Raw genomic sequence first — 20,919 nt, 5'->3', positions numbered from 1 at the left:
GAATCCTACTGCACTCAAGGAACAGATTTCTTATTTTCCACTGCAAGGTTAAATTCTAATCCCAAGCACTGCCTCCTCCCTGCACCACTATGGCCATGCACAGTTCCTCTCAGCTACCCAGGGTAGGAAATTCAGCTGCTCAGCTGCTGGTATGGTTATACTTCTTCGCTGTCCTGTTACTGGTAAAGTATCTACTTCATGAAACTTCTGGGGAAACAGAACTGGCTGCAGTTGAACACTGACAAAAAACTGTCAGCTTCCCAGGAGTCCTTCTGGACAGATAGATTTCATCCTCGCTGTGGGGAGGATCATGTAAAATAATGATGCTGTTCTCTTTTGAAAGCACAAAGCAATTATGAAGACTGCTCACAAAAAACCTGTCTGGATACAGGTGGCACTCTCCATCAGTCACCTCTGCAGCCTGCTTAACAGGAGGCATTCCAGCACACTGACACGTACTTCAATTTTTTACAAATTTGTATAAATTTGAGATTTTTTTTTTCAAAATATGCAGTTGTGAATGTCCCATCCTTTTTGATCATGGTGAAAAAGACTTCTACATTTTCAGACATAAAATGCAGCATGAAAGTATACACAAAAATAGTAATTTCCTTTAACATTTTGCTACAGAATGTGTGGTAAAGTCCATATCAGAAAATGTCATATATAAGAACTATCAAGCAATTAACCAATAATTAAATAAATACTTAGAGTCACATCACATTTTAATACCTGATGAATATGAATATTTTTTTGTTTTTAGTGGGCTTTCTCCTCAGATATTAAATTTGAAGGGAGGGAGTATAGTCATCTTATGGTTGGTAACTGTATTTTCTATTTTGAGTTGAGTCCTTATGGTCTTTGCAAAGTACCAAATGTTCCTATTTCCTATGAGGAGGGTTTCCAAATAAGCCTTTGGCAAAATTTCTGAACAAAGTGGGACCACTGTAGAAATAAACTGGCTTTGTGTCTCAAATCTCCATGGGGCTTATAAGGCAAAATGACTTCAGCAGAGAAAGTAGGTTAAAGCAAGGACAGACAGCCGCCTCAATTAACAGAGCTGAAAACAAGCACAAATACTCACCCCATTCAGTACACTTCAAATTCAGTAGTTCTCAAAAAGAGCACAGGTCAAAAAGAACAAAATTACTAAGATTTACAAAAACATGTTCCTTAACTCTTACTTGGATGAGGCATCCTGCAGATCTACTATGACTCAGCTTTAAACTGGGTTTACTTTATAGATGTAATTTTGAAAATCTCATTTTATATAATCTTAAAATTTGAAGGTAGTCTGGCTTTGGACATGAACGTTTCCTGAAAACCTGATTTGATTTTCTGTTTCATGTGCGTTCCTGCCAGTATGCATTAGTAAGTGTTGAAGGGTTTGGGGTTTTGTTGTGGTTTTTTTAAGCACTGGATCATAGGTAATTTGCTTGTATAAGAATTAATAGGAGAAAGCATGTCTTGTTAATCAATTCTTTTTAGAATTTCTTCTTTCAGGCACAGATTCTCTAGGAAGTAAAATGTATTTCTATTTTTTCCCTACCTAATCAAATAGCTGTTGTTATTTTCTACCATACCGATTGCTAGCAACAATATGGATTTTTTCCCCACCTCCTACCTATAGCTATAATGAGCTGTTACTTCTGGAAATCCTTTTGTAAGTTCCCTAATATATTGTTCCACTGCTTCTCAGCTCCTGTTATAAATTACCTTGAATGTAGTTATTAATTTTTGACACTGAGGAGTTTTCATAGCTCCAAAATTTACTGGTAAAGCTTCTATCGCTTATGTGTCATTCTCTGTAGTATCACTGTGTGTCGTTGTGGGAAATTAAATTCTGAGAACAGAAGCATCTTTTTCTCAGCTTTTCTCCTTTCTTTTCATAATGAAACAGTGCCCCCAAGAGCTTTTATTTGGGAAGGGGCAGTTTAAGAAAATTAGGTCAATTAACTACTCACCAGTATATCAATCTCTAAACATAAAAATTCTGCCAAGCATTGCAACCAGAGATGTTGGTTGGAAGGACTGTCAAAAAACAGTTTATTTTGGTTTTCTTATTTTATGCCCAATAATAGAAAGTTAACTAAATGACTGAATTCTAATATTTCCAGTATGGAGAACTCTACCTGCAGAGGACATCTTTGCTGGCATTCTGAAGAAAGGGAGGATGCGCTGTCTGCCGAGGCTGCAAAGCATTGCTTCTTGGCGAGTTTCTTTATTGCTGGGCTGGTTTTGTCCTTTGCCGGTTGACATCAGGACAGCTGGCAGCGGTCCAGGACACAGCAGGAAGCACTGTTTGTTTGTTTGTGTGTGAAAAAGCAGAGAAGAAAGATGGTATGAAGTGAAGAACAAAGAGAGAGTAAATAAGGAACAGCTTTAGCTACAGCAGAGTCATAAAAATACAGATAACAAGCCTATTAGGCATTTTCCCTAAAATGCGTGAAATACACATGAAAATAATCATGAATAGCCTCTAAATCTCATAGAGGCATATTTTTATAATAACCTGAAGCAGTATAATTTTTTTTGCATTTTTTTATTAAGTCATCACTAGTTTTTCTGAGTAGTACACAACAGTTGATTGACAGCATCATGACTGTGGAAAAACTGAGGAATCATCATCACAGCATTTAGTAAATTCATCATACTCAAAGGAGGAATTTTTTAAAGAAAAATTTGGAAATGAAAAAATGACAGTTTATTTGTCAATGAGCCTTTACATTCAGAGAGACCATGAGGGAGAGGGTCAGGGTGAGAGAGAAAAAGAGGGCTTGAAAACAGGAAAGGATGCCACTTGGGAAAAAAAATCCATTTGTTAATCTTTGCATTCAGTGTAGAATTGAATTTAATGTATTGTTAGCACCACCGAGCACGAGAAGAGTCATAAGCAGAAAAGAGAAAAGAAGAGAAGAGAAGAGAAGAGAAAAGAGAAGAGAAGAGAAGAGAAGAGAAGAGAAGAGAAGAGAAGAGAAGAGAAGAGAAGAGAAGAGAAGAGTGGGTTTTGTGGAAAATCAATCACTGGCTTCAGCCTGCAAACTAGTTTTGTAAGTGTATTTAATTATAATCCAAAACTGACTGCAGATTACCTACCATATACAGGTAGGACAATTTGGACTGCAGATCTTCCCAGAAAAGATGATACTCAGCCTAATGTGACTGCTTGATAGTATATGAATGTAGTTATCTATGGAAAAGTAGCAGTTTTTATGGTTAAGTAAAAGGGTGTACATCAGAGTGATGCTACAAGTTTGTGTATGGGCACTAAACATTTAGCTATGATTAGCTCATTGCTGGGAGCGGCAAAGGAAGAGAAAGGGAGAGAAAGGGAACTGGGGATTGTGGCTGACAGGCTGAGGTTGGGTTTGTGAGAGGAACAGCCAGGAGAAGCAGGCATGGCCCTTCATTTCTCTGTAATGGTCGGTCTTCTCCTGGGGTAACAGACCTTACTGGAAAGGAAAGCAAGAAACAGATTCCTATCAATGAGCTCCACACCAATGAAAACTATTTGAAAATAATTTAAAATGAAAGGTAAGAGCATCCGCCTTACATAGCAGTTACCCTATACAGCAGTGACAAATTGAAATTCACGAAACAGAAAGGAAGAACTCCCTGTCCTGGCAGACAGTTTCCCCATCAGTCCCATATACCGCAGTCACTGACAGGTAAGCTTTGCAGCGTGCTGTGATGTTTAGCAATACAGGCAATTTCACAACAAAACTGAGGAGCCGGGGGTGTGTAAGTGCAAGTCCATCAAAGTCACACGTTCACGCACTTCAGCTGATTTTCCACTGCCCAGCCGAGGCACCTTCTGGCTTCAGCAGGGTCCTCTGCCACCTGCTGGGCTGGTGACCCCCTGGCTTTGCTCACTCTCTCTTACTCACTGCTGGTTCAAGACAGCTGCCTCCTACACAAACAAAATTTATTCCCCTCCAATATTTCTTACACCACCCTGGTGCCCTAATATTGTCTAACCCTGAAAAACATCTACCACAAACAGAATTTGGGGTAGTTCTATGTCTTTCTCTCCATCCCATTGCATGGGTTGGCCATAAGCTGAAATTTATAAATGAAATTAAAAAGCATACAGATGCAAATAATTGCTTTAAATAATTTTCAATAACCTGTCACAGGAACAGCTCAGGACTTCATGTACTACAGAAGCAGAAAGTTTAAATAGTAGGCATGGTCTCCCAAAATAGCCCGCTAATAGCTCTCTTTAGCAGAGTGATCTAGTTTTCTCAGGTATATCTCAATTTAAACAACAGATGATTTCCAGCCAGGTCCTAGGCCACTGAGAGCTCTAGCGGTCAAAGCCAGCACTTTGAATTCTACCTGCACACTATACAGAGCATTTCAGCCTGATAAGTAAGTGTGAAAGGCTCGTGATGTGATAAGATCTGTGCCAGGGCAGTAATGCCGTAAACTAGACAATGTTGTTCAGATCAAGCGTGCAGCCAGCCAGCTGTGGTTATTTCTGAGTTGTACAGATCTGTGTGAATGAAGATAAGTATGAGAAAGAGAAAGTACTATAAAACACGCATACAAGAAATAAATCATAGCCTTCGCAGGTACTCCCAAGTTCTAAAGAATAAAACTATGCTCTCGGTTGTGGGAGCAGCACCAGAATTAAGCTTAACTCTGTGACATGTAGCTTTGTTCTCTGCATAGGAGATATTTATATTCTGCAGCTTCCCTCAGCTTCATTACACGTTCACTAAATATTTTTACCTGGAAATAATAAACTCATTTTGGGTTGCAGAGTGTGTCCATTCTTTATCTCACCGAACTTAAAAACTTAATTATTCATTGTTGTATTAGAATTACAACTAGTTAGATTACCTAATAATAATAAAAAGAAATGCTCTGTAATTTATCTGTCAAATGCATCTATGCAAACAATCTTTTAAAGGCTATACTGGCTTCTCAAATAAATGTAAATAAAGATCTACTCTCTTAATCACTATTTTATGGATCTTCATAGCTTTGACACCACACATCTAGTTTTTCCGGTCTGTTTGGATCACAGCACATACCTTAGGGGTGGAAGAATAAACTCTACTCTGAGAAAATGAAACAAGTACTCTTTTAATTTTTAGGTGCCTTGTGATGGTTACAGATACTTCGGGGTGAGTCACATGTGTTTTGTGCATGATGTAAGCACAGGAAAGTTGTGGTACAGCTAATGAGCATGCCTTTTCACTAGGTATTCAGTGCATTATTTGCAATTCAGTGTATTTATTTTGTTCTGATTAATAATCTGACAAATTTCTGAGCTTTAGGAAATACTTCACTATCTAACATTCATAGACATAAAAATAACTTGATGCATTTATTCTCTAGCATTCAAAATTCAGCATTTGCCTTTATCTGGAAGTTTGTTCTTTTTAGCATTAACCCAGTCAAATATGAAACCTGAACAGGTGCATTAATGAGGATGACATTTCATTTCCCAGTACCGCAAATAGTTCTGCTGCTCTTGAAATTTCTTGCCCTTGACAATTGTAGTCAACATTTGCCAACTTGAGTGGGCAATACCAAAAAGTGATCCCACACAGCAGGTCACTTGCTGGTAAAGTGGTGATCTGCAAGCACGTATGTAGTGTTACTCCTGCGTGAAACTATAGCATTCCAGCTTTGCATTTGTTATTTAGTTGGAGTGTGTGTGTGGGAGAGAAGGTCTGCTTTTTTTTTTTTAGGAATATTTGTAACTGATTTCCCAAGCTATAGAAGTAATTTCTACTTCACATTAGAAGTAATTTCAATTGCAAAAGCAGGCACTAATTTTTCCCTTTCTTGATTTGATTTCTATGTGACAGTAAACTCACCAACGACAAAACGTGGAAGAAAAGGAGATAATGGATGGTTTTGTAACTGGGGTGGAGTGAATTTTACAAAATATGGGAGAAAGGTGACCTCTGTTCAGAAGCCTCCCTGCTCATTAGCAGATGGCTGTGGTTTAGTGATTCCACTGTGGTGCAAAGAAGGAATCAAATTAGATGTTGTGTGAAGCTGTCATTACTCTGTGTTTCTCTGTATAGTTCCAGCTTAAAGCATGTCGTTCCTTTCATAGCAGCCCCTCAGATTACTGTATCTCATCCTTTCCACATCAAAGTGCTGTCAGCACTTTTATAGTATAAAAAGGATGCAGAGATCATTTTACAATACATTATCTTCAAAAAGCACTGACTTGTACACTTGCAACATTTCTTTTTATTCTGGGATTTGCAAAAGAAGATGCACTAAAATGAGTAGCATCTTAAAAGTGAACAAAACCAGGAACAGAAATATCTATTTAAAATTGGACCAAAGCCCCTCTGCAGCAATGGTGGGGATTTTAGAAAGTCAATTCTTCTCAAGTGCTGTCTGAATTATATTTCGGTCAGGTAGCGAGAGCCATTGTGAGTGTGGAAAACATGTCCATTCTTTGAAAAGCATGGATCGTCTCTTTTTATTTACTAGCTGAAAAAATATGGTACATTAAAAAGTCTTCAGTGAAATACATAGTAAGTCAGATCCCACTCCCAACATCAAAGGCATAGCCTCAGCTAGCAACCAGTGCATAGAGAGCTGGGCTTGCTGTGTTGACCTTATTGCTTCATGACAAAGTGAAAAAAAAAAAAAAAAGAAAAAAAGAAAAAGAATATAGGAAGGAAAAGAGTGAAAGGCAGCAGAAAGACAGAACTTTGTAGCATTGGCTTTAACTTTGTAGGACTTTCTTTAAATCCACTCCACCAAGAAATGTGCTTTCTTCTTAGATACTCATTATGCAGCTATACATATATAATCTGTAAACATTTCACATTATATTTCCTAGCCATGTTTGTCATTTGCCAGCCTCTATATAAGAGGTTGTCACAGAACTGGGTAATGATAGGATGGGGAACAGAAATGTGAAAAGCTGATAGATGAACTTCAAAAGGGAAAGCAGCCTATGTGTTGGCAAGCAGACAAGCAATTTGATGTGGTTCATCCGCCCATCTCCCATTTCAGGTATTCTCAACAGCTGGGATTGGAGTGATATGATGTAGGACTTTGCCTCTTTCCCCCCCAGAAGGATAAAGGTGTTGGGATTGGAATGATATGATGTAGGACTTTGCCTCTTTCCCCCCCTGGAAGGATAAAGGTGTTGGATCTTACTATGACATCAGTGCTGAACTATGCTTACTACAGCCAGTCTTTCCAAAATGAGTAACATACTTGCGTTTTCTGATACTCTTCCTGCTGTTTTCTACGTAGGCAAGTAATAACGTAACAAGCTCTGGAGTTTCAGGTGGATGTGGTGTACCATCCGCAGGAAGACCTGGGGATCTCTGCCATGCAATGGCAGTTGAAGGCAATACAATGCAGAGGAAGTATTCTGGACAGGACAGACCTACATACTGCCACAGAAAGGATAAGGCTTGGCCAGCAGGAAGGAACTGCATGTTTCTTTCACAGAGAAATTCTAGAATTTTTGTTTTATCTCAAATTTCAAAGAATTTAGATTTTTTTTACAACAGGAAATAGAACTACAAATCAATAAACAATTACCAAAGTGTTGCATTTTATTTTCAAGGTTATAATACAATATTCAAAGAATTTTTTTTCAAAATTGAAGAGCAAAGCATTACTGTGAAGTAAGGTGAGCATGTTCACATGAAAGCATAAAGTTCAATGAGAGGAAGAGAAAAGCGAATATTTGGATAACTCATTTTTTTGAACTTGGTGGAAAAAACATTTTGAAATCATGGGAATGAAAGTTTAGATCTATATATAGTATGTTTGTCAGATCCATTTCTATCTAAATACTGTTCACCTTTGTCTCAGAATTATAAAAGATTTGCACTGAAACTATTTCTGCCTTCCTCAGACATCTTTTGCTCCCTTATCTTATTAGCATATGACTGTCAGTAGCGTGTCCTTGGCTCTTCATGAACGCAAAAGGACAAATAATACTTAATAATAATGTTTCATCTTACATGCAGGTCACAAACTGATCTCAGTTACATCAGTGTAAATCTGGAGAAACTCAGCTGAGCTCAATGGACTTACTCAGGCCTGAAATCAATTATTACTCTGGTGTAAGTGAAATGGAGCCCAGCTCATCGGCCCAGTTCTGGCATTGAGATGTAAATGGGAACCGCAGGGAACGGCGGAGCATTGCCCAGGCATCTCTGTGGCAGCCCCGGCCGTGCAGTTCTCCTTGGCACTACTCGTGCAGAACAGGCGAGCAACAATGCTGGGGCGTGCCTGGGTGCTGCATCCCGTGTAGCTACACGGCCAAGGAGCAAACAGGGAGAGATTCAATAGAAGTTGGTAATTGTTATGCAGCCATGCAAGAATAGAAACAAAATACAGCTTAAATACTCCTCCCCCAGCCCAGCCCCTGTGATTATGCTTCCAATAACCACAGTGGTAGCTGTGGTGCCCATTTTTCCATTCCAGTCTCTGGCATCTGTGGGCACTGGCGCTGAAGCAGGCCCCAGTGGGATGCCTGGAAGGCAGTGCTGTGCCAGGTTAGTGATGGGCTACATCAATTTAGATAAACTGATGCTTCCTGACACCCACCCTGTGAGAGCCACCTTGTAGGAACAGGCTGCAAACACACACCACAAAGTCCTTTTCCATCTCCTTCCTGTGTCTTACCTCCTACTGCCAACCAACAAGCAATTAAGAACATGCAGTAATATATTGTACCAGTTTAAAAATTACACTTCCCACCCCATGTGTGTCATTACATCAGGTTTTACACAGAGAATTTAACCCAAAGTTGCACATATCTCCTATTAGTGGCTGAGTCTCAATTGTTCTCGCAGAGGTACCCCAGTAGCACAAGGGGATACTCTGGGGGGAAGGGATCTGCAGATGCTCTTGAAACCCCCTCCCCAGGGAGCCTGCTCTCCAGCTTGAGTTAGCTTTAATAAAAGGCAGAGGAGCTTAAGAGTTTTGTTTCTTTTGCCATATCAGTATTTTCCAATATAGTGACTATTACTCTATATAAGACAAAATAACACTGAAATAGATTTTTTTATCCTTGGTGATAGTTATCCACTAGTGATTTTTCCCCTCCGGTAGCTGATGTAAGTAAATGTGAAGAGCAGAAATATTGATTAGGCAGCTAATTCTGAAAGACTGTCAAAGAATGACATCAAATTTAACAAGGAAACTAAACCTCCATTTCTTTTTGTTCCATTTTTATTACAATTATTTAGTGCTGTTTACCTTTCTCCATTTGTTATGCTACATTTGGCAAATCTGGGGAAAAATAGTAAATAAATACATAAACCCTTGATAAACCCCTTGATCTATGACAAGCAGAGGATAAAGCCTCATTTGGAAGGGATCAACAATAAATATTAAGGAACTGCTTGATTTTTCTAAAGTTTGCTTTCTTTTTAAAATTCAAGCGTACAAAATATTAACTCAATGTTGCGGTAAGTTTGAACTGACTTAGCTTATTCTTTGAAAATGGGGGAATTCCATTGTGGACTATATTTTCTCCACTGGTTTTGCCACTTTATTTTGAAAAAGCTCTCTAATAGGGAAACTTTCTTGTTCCCCATTTAGCTCCCTACTGCAAACTCCATATGACTTTACAAGCTGTTGTCATACCTACCATATCAATATGCTGCTACTAAAACTGAGGGCGGTCATTTTCTTCATCCACAGCACTTCTAGACAACCTGGAACATATATCTATGTTCTGCCCACTAGTTATGTAAAAAATATTAATTGTAAATGCAAAAGAGGAAGCTGCCAACTCCTTTATTATCACCTCTTCGTTAAACTCTTGCAGTTAGAAGATTTAATATGGAGTATAAAGATACCAAATTAAAACCAGTATTTCAGGCACATCCTGTTTTGGTGAGAATTACGTACCTTTGCCGAATACAGGCCTCAGAGCTGACAAGAATCAGGATAACAAATGATTGCTTCTGCTCCAGCCCAAAGACCCTGAAAGGTCCAGAGGGGTCCCTGGGCAAGAGCTGAGGAGGGCAGGGATTTGCCACTCCACTTGGCTAAAGCCCCAGACGTAAGAAGGAAGATCATTGCTAGAGCCTCTGAGAACTGAAAGGTGGTTGGGGCTAATAGGTCAAAACAAAGCAATTTTTTTCACATCAGTATCACAGAAAGAAATTACATGAATTAGTAAAAAAAAAACCATACTGAGGGCACTGAGGATAGATAGAAAGTATTATGTTTCTTATTATGGGGTGCAAAAGGCTCCGTCACAGCCATGCCTGCAGTAGATGTTGTCACGCTGTGGGCCATATGCTTTTAAGTTTCTCAGGAATTAATAAAGTCATGACTCTACTTCCCCCAACTTCCCCCACAGGTCAGCCAAATTACAGGGTGTGCTGCCCTGGCATGCTCTCTCGCAGTGGTGATACTTTGAAAATCAAGTCTAAATACATCTTCTTCTCACAGGGAACACATAATAATTCTACCGACAAGTATCAAGACAGACCTTGCACAGCAACATTGAGATGCAAATATCCTAGCTGTGACTAGTGAGCTAATTGGACTGTGTAGGAGGCATACAAGTGGAATTCCAGTTTTATATATGGGCACACACTAAATTTTTAGGTATTGTGATCTAGCTAACCTCCTTTCTGCAGAGCTTTAATCCATCAATCACCTACCAGATCTACAGCATTTATTTTCTCTTGCTAACCACAAATCTGAGACGGTCCTGATACAGGTCAGTCAAACTTCTAGAAATATCGTTCATCATCCTTGCCACTGAGTGTATTGACGTTACACAGAATTAAGTGACAGGCTGATTAGCTATTTATCCAAGGGCTCTTGTAGTGGCCAGAAGTTAGAAATAAGGACTGCATTTAGGGTCTTATCCTTCCTAAGCTGCCAAGTCACCTCATTTTCTGTAGACTTCAGTGAGGAATAGGGGACAAAAGCCCCACATGGAACGGTGTCTTTGGGGAGGAGCGTTGTCTCATGACAGCCAGCAAAGCTGTGCTGGCAGTGGGGACAACTGCTGTGCTCCCTATACATCTGATATTACTCAAGTGACATTACTCAGAATATTACATAGTGCTGGTATGTCAGAGTAGGAGGGCATGCTGTCGCCAAATTCTGCACTCGTACTTACTGAAATAAAAGCCATAATAGAATATATATATATATATATATATATATATAAATTCCCTTCCTCTCTTACTATGGTGATTAGTCTTAAAAGGTACTGTAATAAACACAATGAGTAATACTTATTCTATGTAGAAACAAACCAACCAACCCCTTGCTCTAGTTCCCTTGAAATGTCAAGCAATTCTGACTGGAACGGGAACTATCTGCCAAGAACAGTGGATTGTTATGATGAAGCTGGAGGGGGTCTGCTTTATAGAAATAAAACTATTGAATTTAGAAAAAACCCAACACTGATATGATAAGCTTGCTTTACTTAAATTAGTTGCTATGAGAAATAACTGAAAAAAGAGGCTTTTACAATTTTTTTTTAAACTGGACTATGCTCATGGTGTTAAAAGGATGAATGTATAAAAGCAGTGAATTGTAGAATCTTTAATGTTGACCTTCTTTTGATAACTTAGCTTTGCCATAGCCTCTGCTTTTAAATGAGAGCACTCAGTTTGTAGTGCTGACTTGAATTCACTGTATGGCTAGCGAGCTTCAGCAGTTTTAGTGCTTCTCTACTTTAGATGCAAGCATTTGTATGTTTTTTTTCCTCCCTAAAGAAGTAAATTATTTATACAGCACCAACCTTTTTTAACCTAGCTTCTGACAGGCTGGGATTTTTCCAATATCTCAGCTGAAACCGTCTAAATAATTTATCAAGTATTCTTTCAAAGTACAATGAATTCTGAAACCTAAGAAATGTTAAATGAGATTCTTTGCCCTTCCAGTGTGAGTGGGTTACTGAGGTTAAGCTAGTATTTTCTTTGAACTTTTCTCAGACCATGTTCTCTCCCATTGTACAGATTCCCCTTTTTCTCTCCTACTGTCTATCTATTCATTTTCATGACATTTTCTATTTATCAGACTTTTCCTTTGTGTTTCTGTATCTCTTGCTAACTCTTCCCTTGCTGATGTCTTCCTATACCTTTTATTCTTAGAGTAAGACAGCTTTCCCTTTAGATGGTCCTCCACATAGAGGAACCATTGATTTCCATGTCCCAAGCTGTACAGGCAGTATCAGTCCAGTCAATATCCTCAGTGCAGGATTTTTCAGTCCACCCTCAAATTTAGCTGAAACTTCTCCCATCCCCATCAAGAAAACTGTGACAAACAGTCTTAAGATCTTTGGCAAAGATGAGCACAAAGAAGTTTGCATAGAACTTGGATTTGCAAACAACACGTAAGCTTACAAGGACGTATTTCCAGGTCAGGAATCTGACACTCCACCCCCATGTCTGCCTGGTCAAAATTTCCTCAAAGATAGACTTTTCTATAAAACTTGGGTAATGACGTCTCAAAGTACCAGTATAAGAAGTTTATAAAACCACAAAAAACCACCAAAAAAGAGCCAAAATGACTGGGACTATAAACAGAAGAAAACAACGACAACCCAACCCCAAATGACTTGACCTATTCCAAATTTTCCAGCAGGTATTTTAATCCTTTTAAATTTTTGTCAAATGTTTCAGGCGGCTTCCTCTACCTGAATAAATTAATCCAGTTCTACTGACAAAAGAACTTCCAGTTTTCTTTTCAGAAGGAAAAAATAATGAAGTAGTACCCCATACAGATTTTTATTTAGACTCAGCAATTCAGCATTGTATCCTTTATAAATTAACGATATCATGAGCTGTGCTTCAAGACGTCTGAAATAGTATTACAGCTGAAAACAGCAGCAGAAATATAGACTAATAGCTGAGTTTCTGTTACCTCTGCTGTATTGTAACTGTTTAAATGAAACATTACTCTTGAAGGAAGCTATTTAATTTTAAGGTTTTAGAGCCACAAAAGCTGGTTTTAGACAAATTGACCTGCTTGAGTCCCAGTGTCAGAGAAGAAATAGTGCCCAGGTGTGATCTTGTAGGAAACACTCAGTATGAAAAGGCAGTAGGTATATGGGTAACCCAGTACTATAAAATGGAATAACCCCTATTTTCTTTGTTTCCTTCATTTTGTTATGATGTCATAAAGCATTTTTCAGAGGTCTTGCAAGACAACTTCTTCCCCCCTCTCCCTCTTCATCTCAACTTCTTGTTTCTGTCATAGTCATGATAAATACCTTACATAAACTGAGCATAAATTGACCAACGCTCACTACAGTCAATCTCCTGCCACCTCCTGCTGTCCTAAACCCACAAACTGCAGGCTCCACTGTTTGGCCCTACTTTTTCTTGAACAAGAATGGTAGGATAGGAATCAGAAATGAAAAAAAAAACCAAACCCAAACCCAACACAAAATGGGGATGCAGACAGCAAACTAACTAGCAGGTAAACAAGCTCCTTATAACTATTCTTTGTGAATTACAGGTATATTGCAAAGTTTTTAATTTTATACTTGCTGAATTTTGCCATCTTCTGACTTACACTGAATTCCTTTTCTGAAAGTTTCCTTACACAAAACTACATTCTAGCTCTAAGTCTTAAAAAAAGAGATTTGTTACACCATAACCTTGGGTTATTATTTCACCATATATAGCAAAAAGATCAGTCAAGTATAAAGCTTTGATCTTAATTTGGGGAGTATCAGTTTTTCCAATGTATAGCTACCATGATATTACTAAAAATACTTTAAAACTGTATGTGTAAAGATTTGTTATGAGATATGCAAGTTTGCATTATTTAATGATATCTATTTATGGATAATAATTTTGTAAAAGTCTACAAAATTTTAATTTCACTCCAATACTCTAGTTTCCCTTTTATATTTGATAACAGTGTAAAATTCAATTATGAAGAAAGCTTTGTTTTTCACTTAATAGGTCTCCCTGCTACAGTATTTTTTTTTTTAGAAAACAGCATACTTTGATCCCAAGAAACAGGAAAGCTATGGTCATTAATTCCGACTTCCCAGTAGATGGTGCTCTAAGTACAAAAACACGCACTTCAAGATGTTCATAAATTTGTGTGTGAATTACTTAAACACATTACGTGTTCATTAATTTACAGCTCTTACGTGTTCATAAAGATTGATGATATGGAGGCACAGTGGTCTATGAAAAATTCGAAAAAAAAGTGTTTCTTCTATTCAAAAGTTTTGGAAGCTGTTGGCTAGATATTTCCCCTTGTATGTCTATGGCTATAGCACATCATTTAACTTCAGTATTAATGGTTTTGGTCACTTGTGGTACAACAGACATGCTAACAGCATTTTTTTTTTTTTTTTTGCTTGCTTGGAGCTTATGCATAATGTTGTTAAATGCCAAAATTTACTATGCTCCACTCCAGTAAGGTACAGTAATTTGAATAGCTACCTAGATATTAAAATACACCATGTATTATATAGAAACATGCACACTCACACAGATTCACAAACTGGAATTCACAGATAGATGACATTAAGTAACTATGCATTCAACTGACACCTCACTCCCCGATATCTTTACCTAAAATAAAGTACCATAAAGGAATTACTGTCATGACAATGCCTTCCTTTCATGCGCAATGTTTTTTTATAAAAGATGTAAGACAAAGTTATGAATACAGAACTGCAGTGGAGAACTTGATCTGTTTGCAGTGCCAAATGTATATAATTACTTCAGTGCTGTAATTGTTTATATTTTGTATCATCTATTTTAAAAAATTACTATTTTAAAAGATGACATTTCAATCTTTCTTCATTTAAAATGGCTGAAATGCTTATTGCCAAAACACAATATGCAAAAAGAAAAAAAATCCCTCTAGCAAAATCTCAGCCAGAAAGGTTACTATTCTACGCAGACAAAGCTGGGCTTAAAAATGTTTTATGTATTGTAACATATAGTTGCCTCTGAATGCTTTATCAGCAACATAGCCTGTTGTTCAATCTGTGTGGAAAAACTTTTAGATTAGAGTGAAGTGGGCACACCACACAATAACAGTGTTAACTTGTTTGAAGACGCCTTGTGTTTGCATCAGTGGCAAACCTGACAGATATAAATTCTTTCAAATCCATGAATAGTAAGTTTGAAATGTGTACTAAATTAGAAGACTGATGTTTGCAGCAGAACATTGACATGCAAGATTATTAATTGCTACTTTTATTTTCATTGGTTGATAATGTTAAAATGTTTCATGTATACATTTATCTCAGTCTCTGAATGTAGGTATTTTAGGTAATGTGGCAATGATAGCTTTAATGGGAGCAGAGTTGGTCACCCTGCTGTGACAGACTAGTGAATAATGCTATTTTAATCTTTAATGTATTGACTTTCTAACTCTTTAAAATACATTCAGCTACAGACACAAAAGATACTGAAGCTCTGTTCAATAAACAATTTAACAGGATTCTGATCTGCATTAATAAATTAAAGAATATATTTACTTATATGAATGTCTGACCTGAATGTCTAAACTTCTTTGCTTCTATATTTACTTGCTAAAAAATGCCTTTATCTTCTGGCTTGAGATAACTTTTGTTAGGATGGTCACTAGTGATATGTTTTGTGGATTTATACGAAGATTTTTTTTTTTCTGTATTTTTCTGCCAATGACATGCTAACTATTTTCTATACCATCAATTTTTAATTAGAAAAAAATCCTTGGTGCTTGATAAAACAATACTAAGGGTGCTGAAGAAATGAGGTACCAATACTCTTTTATTTCCTGAAAAGTATCAGGAAGAAAGAAAAGGAACAACAACAACAACAATGTTTGAACCTTTAAGCAATGGTTATATGCTGTTTACACCCTGCTTCTGCCCAAAGAATGGAGACTTGTGTCAACGTATGACTACACTGGCTGCAATGGTTTCAGGGCACAAGGGAAGGGCTCACACGAATTGAACAGCAATGTTTCCCGTTGCAAGAAAACATAAAACACGACCTATGCTTCCACATTACTGCAAATAATGAGATCTTTTTAATTATAATATTTTATTTTTTTGATTTGTTTTATAGTTCTAGAGCCTTTTGGCTTCAGATTTTCAAGATTTCTGGAACAATCATGATAGATTATTATTTTTTTAATTTTAAAATAAATCCACACTTCTAGTTCTCTTAGCTACGCTGGCAGACCTCTTCTGTGCGCCCAGCTACGTCAGCAGAAAAATGCTGTCTTTGCTTATGTCAGTTAGGAATGTGGTGCAGCTATACCAGCCAAAAAATTCCTTCTGTCAGCATGTCTTGAATCTGTACCAGGGCCTCTGCCAGCCAGGCTAGTCTGGCATAGCTGCAGAGGCAATAAAGACAAGCCTTCAGAGCCACGGGAACTGAGGACCTACATTGCCAGAGCCTGATTTAACCTTTGAACACGCTAAGTGATAAAAAATGATCAGCAACTCCAAGACATGTTTAAACCGAAACTCCTATCCTAAGGATAAAATCTAAGAGTTTTGTCCTGAGGTGTGTTACAGCTTCCCTGCAATATTAGCTGTGCACAAGTGACACTCTGGCATTGCAGAAGCTGCCTGGTACCATCCATGCCAAAGTCCAGCTGTTTTCGCAGCACAAAGGCATGGATTTACAGCTGGCTGTCTTAGAGCTTTCAATGGCTCTCAGACTTCCCAGTCCTAGAAGAGCTTTTTCTCTTAACTTCTATTTCTGTCTTGCCTGGCATGGGAACAATACGTTTTGTTAACAACTGTTCCAGTCTTCTACCAACCTGTGTCTATCAGGTATCATGCCATCTTAAGTGTGTGTGTGGGGGGGCTAGGTCTCAGAGTCTGTCCCTATTTGAATGGTGAGAAAGTGCAGCCAAATTACAGCAAAGAGGATGAAAAATAGAGCAAAAGAAGAAAGAAATTAGGAGAAGTATGGCTCCGGTGGAACTGTGGATGCCAAAAGTAACACCTCCCATGCTCATTTAGAATATATTTTGAGAAAAGTCTGTTTCAAACTCTGGTTGAGGCAAAACTGAGATTAAGCCTATGTCTCATTCTGTCTCACTTGTTTGAAGGTAAAACATTCTCAAGCTGGTTTATGATTTTTTCTTCCACTCACAAAAAAAGGAGAGTGAAAAGCATCACCTAAGCTATGACGTTGAGTGAAGCCTACAGCAGAGGCATGCTCTTAGGCATTTGGGGTGGGAGAGGGTGCAAAGAAGAGGGTTAGCAAAGGGCACAGTGTCTTTTGGCTTGGTCAATAACTCCGAGATCTGTGTTCTGAAGATAGCAGAGAGGAAAGAAAGCAGAGCAAAAAGGGCATTATCCCAGCTGTAAAAAAAGCATTACTCGGAGCACCTTTTGAATTGAGGTGAGCAATAATTTTCTACATGTCTGCACAGCTCTTATCCGTTCTGTTTATATGGTATTTTAAAACAAAGGATCGGAATAAAATATTTGAAGTTGAATTGAATTGAGCAGACAGACATTATTTTAAACTGAAATACAAATAATATCAAGAATATGGTGTCTGCATAAAATGAAAGAAAATATGCAGAATTGAGATTCTAACTAATTTTTTTTTTTTAATTCTGTTTGAATGAGTCTCCCCATCCCTCAGCAGGAAAAGGCAGAGAAAGGGAGAAGTGTTTGAAAGTCAAAATACTACTTTGCACATCTCTAATGTTTTCCATTGTAGGATCTCTAGTGCTTTACAAGCTTAATGTGATTAACTTTATGCTCAGTAAGCAGTTCTACCCATAAAAATAGGTAGGTCTTTACAGGATTAGGGCCTCAATTTGTCCTTAAACTGGTGAGCAGTGAATATCACTTACTGCTTTAACAGACAGAGCTGTATAAATAACAGATACTGTGATTTGCCTGAAGATCTGTCAAAATGAAAATTGTATTGGGTTAACCTGAAACAAAACAAAAAAGTGCTCACGTTTGCAGCAAGCTACAAGCAAAGTAAAACACAAAGTAAAAAAAAAAAAAGATTTTAACATAATGAAACATTTCCTTTGATTAAAAAATGAAACATTTTTCTTAAAGCTCTTGAAACGTCATTCTTTAGAATAAAACGGAAATTATTTAAAATTACCGGTTAGAATTGAAATAATAATTCTTAGCATGTCAAACTGAAACGTCTACTTTTCTTTGTACACAGCACGACAATTTTCACATCGTAAAAAATATTATTTGGTAGGAAGTGTTTTCTGGTCTCTATGAAAGGTTAAGCGCAGCTTTTGACACATGGCTGTTTATGGTAAAGCATCCTCTCTGAAAGGCTTCTGAGGATTTTCCAAGGGCGGCCGAACTCGGCTTTGCCGTGTCCTGGGGCCCTCGGCCTGAAGGCCTGCCTCACGGTCTTTGGGCAAAGCAGGCGACTTTGGGCGAAGAAATACCACGTGCGGCCTTGACACACGTGCCTCCGATGCCCAATATACAAACAGCTATGGTCATGAGAGATCATTTGCACCATCGCCATTTCCCCCCATCGCCTCCTCAAGAGAGCAGAGGGGCTCGGTGCCTTAGCCCCGATGATTAACGCCAGGACGTGCACTGGGCCCAGCTGTCCACCCTGGTGAAGTCGCTGGTTGTGTGTGAGCGCAGGGGCAGGAGGGGACGGGGCCCCAGCAGAAACCCCCCCGGTCACGCCGCAGGGGCGCTGAGGGGACGCGGAGGGACACGGTGCCGCCGCCGCCCGGGGCCGCCCTCTCCCTCCGCCGGGCAGGCGGCGGGCAGCGCGGGCCCCTCCCCACAAGATGGCAGCAGGCGGCGCGGGAGGGCCCCGCAGCACCGCGCGGGGGCTGAGCCTCTGCGAGGGCGTCGCTGAGAAGGGAAGGCTCTCCCTTCCCGTCCTCCTCCCGCCTACCGCGGCCGCGAGGTGAGCGACCCCGGCCCGCTGCAGGGCGGATCGGCGCGGCAGCCCAGGCCAGGTCTGACAGGAGTGCGGGTCAGGGCTCGCCTGCCCCAGCCGTGAGGTGGCGAGGTGTGGGGCAGACGAGGCAGCGGTACGGCTGCTTCTACCCAAAGGAGGCATTAATTACGGCATAGTTGTCTTGCTCGTGAGCCCTCAGCGGAACGCCTCGCCAAGGAGGGTGTTTTAAGAGCCGGGCCTTACACAGCTATTGCCCAAATACTGGAGAACAAAGAACAGACAAGCCAGCAATGAGGTTTGCCCGCTTAGGGCATGGCCTGTCAGAGGCACACATCAATTTTGCACCACGAAGACCACCTGCCCCCCCAGGTCAGCAGCCACAGAGGCCTGAAGTGATCTGCATACCATAGGCCCATCTACCCCTTGTGCCCAGGCCAGCCCCATCCCTTCTCCCCCAGGCTTTCCCATTTCTGGCTCTTCTCACATCTCTTGCTACGCTCTTTCTGCACACAGATCCACCCGAAAATTACTCTTTTTTTTGTTGTTGTTGTTGTTGTTTTAGCTGGGGAGAGATCTAGGACTCTGAAAAACTTGCTCATCATTTTCTAATAAAAGTCCACTTAGAGGATAAGCAATAGCAGAACCACCCGCACAGCAAAGGGCTGAGGAGTCAAACGGCGAGACCGCTGCTGTCAGGGGCTTTGAGAAGGTTTCGGCAACTGTGTACAGAAACCAGGGTTCAGGGCTGAGAAAGTCTGAAAAGTTTCCTGAGGTCCACTGCTAGCTCAAGGGAAGAATAGATTACAAAAACAGTTTTTCAAATAAGTCATACAAAATATTTTTTAAAAAGATTATTTTTCATTATAAAACTATTTAAAATTTAATGTGAAATCATGTGCGGAGCAAGCACGTGCTAAGACTTACAGTTAGTATAATTTACTGCTAAACAAAACCATGTTTAATTAATAAGTACCCTACTCAAGAATGAGTTAAAGAATGTTGCTTTTTAAATTATATGCGGAATCACTGAAACATTTTTGGATTTTTACATTATCTCAACCATTTTATTAACAACATATATAATGTGCTACTGACTAAATATATTTTCTATATCTATCTTTATAACAGAGCAGATGATGGGTTCTGTTTACTTCTGTAGGTGTAAGTATTTTCAGGACTGCAGAAAAGCTTTTGGCCAAATGACTTTGTGCTGCAGTTCAGCAGGAATAGAGAGAATATGTACTTCTTTTCTAAACAAATCATTCATAGTAATGAGATCAGTTTTGAGTCGGAAAGAACAGCCTATTTTGGTATTTCAAAATCCATGAATAGACACAGCAAGTGAGAGTGAATTAAACTAATTTCAGAAATTTGAAGGTCCCCAGCACAGGTTTTTGAGAACGTTTGCAAACAGATGCCTCTGGGGATTTTTAAGACTACCTACAGGTCACCTTGTATCCATTGATTTCTTTGGAAGCAGGCACCTGATTGCCAGTGCAGTTTTGAAAACCTCATTACGCCTCTACTGCAGATTTGGAGTCCTAATATCTGGCTTATAGCAACAAGAAACAAGCTTCCAATTCACTAAGTGTAGTTAATACTAATATAATGCTAATATATGTTTTAATAAATGACGCTACTGGATAAGGAAAAAAGGATTTACTAATAGCATATTTTTTAAATCTCAATTTGTACATCTTTTGCACTGTAATTATACATTCAGCTTGATACAAATAAAAAAACTCTCTCGTCTACTAAAATTGAAGATGTAGTGAACTGTTTTCTAATGCAAGTTAAGGTTTCTACCATAGAATTTGAATAAATATATGTTAAATTTTCTGCTTAAACAAACATGTATACGAACAGTACGTAGTAAGAAATATCCAGCTGGAGTAAAGGCTATGTGCAGTTGCAATTTTGAATGATTATGCACACCAGTAAGAGCAAACATTTTTAGAATAACAATGAAAAGTGCAAATGCAAACCAAGATTAAAAGCAGTTATTCAAATCAAGATTCCGTGATTCAGATCTGTGATTTATATCACTTTGATTTACATGTCAGTCCATCATGCTTACAGTATTTTCCTCCAATGCAATTAAGCT

General features: G+C 38.9%; 1 long non-coding RNA gene across 1 annotated transcript in view; it reads right to left on the bottom strand.

The window, feature by feature from the left end:
- Nucleotides 1-1,838: 1,838 nt before the first annotated feature.
- LOC128144184 (uncharacterized) overlaps nucleotides 1,839-20,919 on the bottom strand; it is a 50,190-nt gene continuing 31,109 nt past the window's right edge. Inside the window, exon 3 of the long non-coding RNA XR_008236002.1 lies at nucleotides 1,839-2,298. This is a non-coding gene — a long non-coding RNA (uncharacterized LOC128144184). The remainder of the gene's footprint in view (nucleotides 2,299-20,919) is intronic.

This window comes from Harpia harpyja, chromosome 7 (assembly GCF_026419915.1).
Source record: "Harpia harpyja isolate bHarHar1 chromosome 7, bHarHar1 primary haplotype, whole genome shotgun sequence".
Lineage (NCBI taxonomy): Eukaryota > Metazoa > Chordata > Aves > Accipitriformes > Accipitridae > Harpia > Harpia harpyja.
The sequence above is the reverse complement of the archived record's forward strand: the minus strand, read 5'-3'. Positions and strand labels throughout refer to the sequence as shown.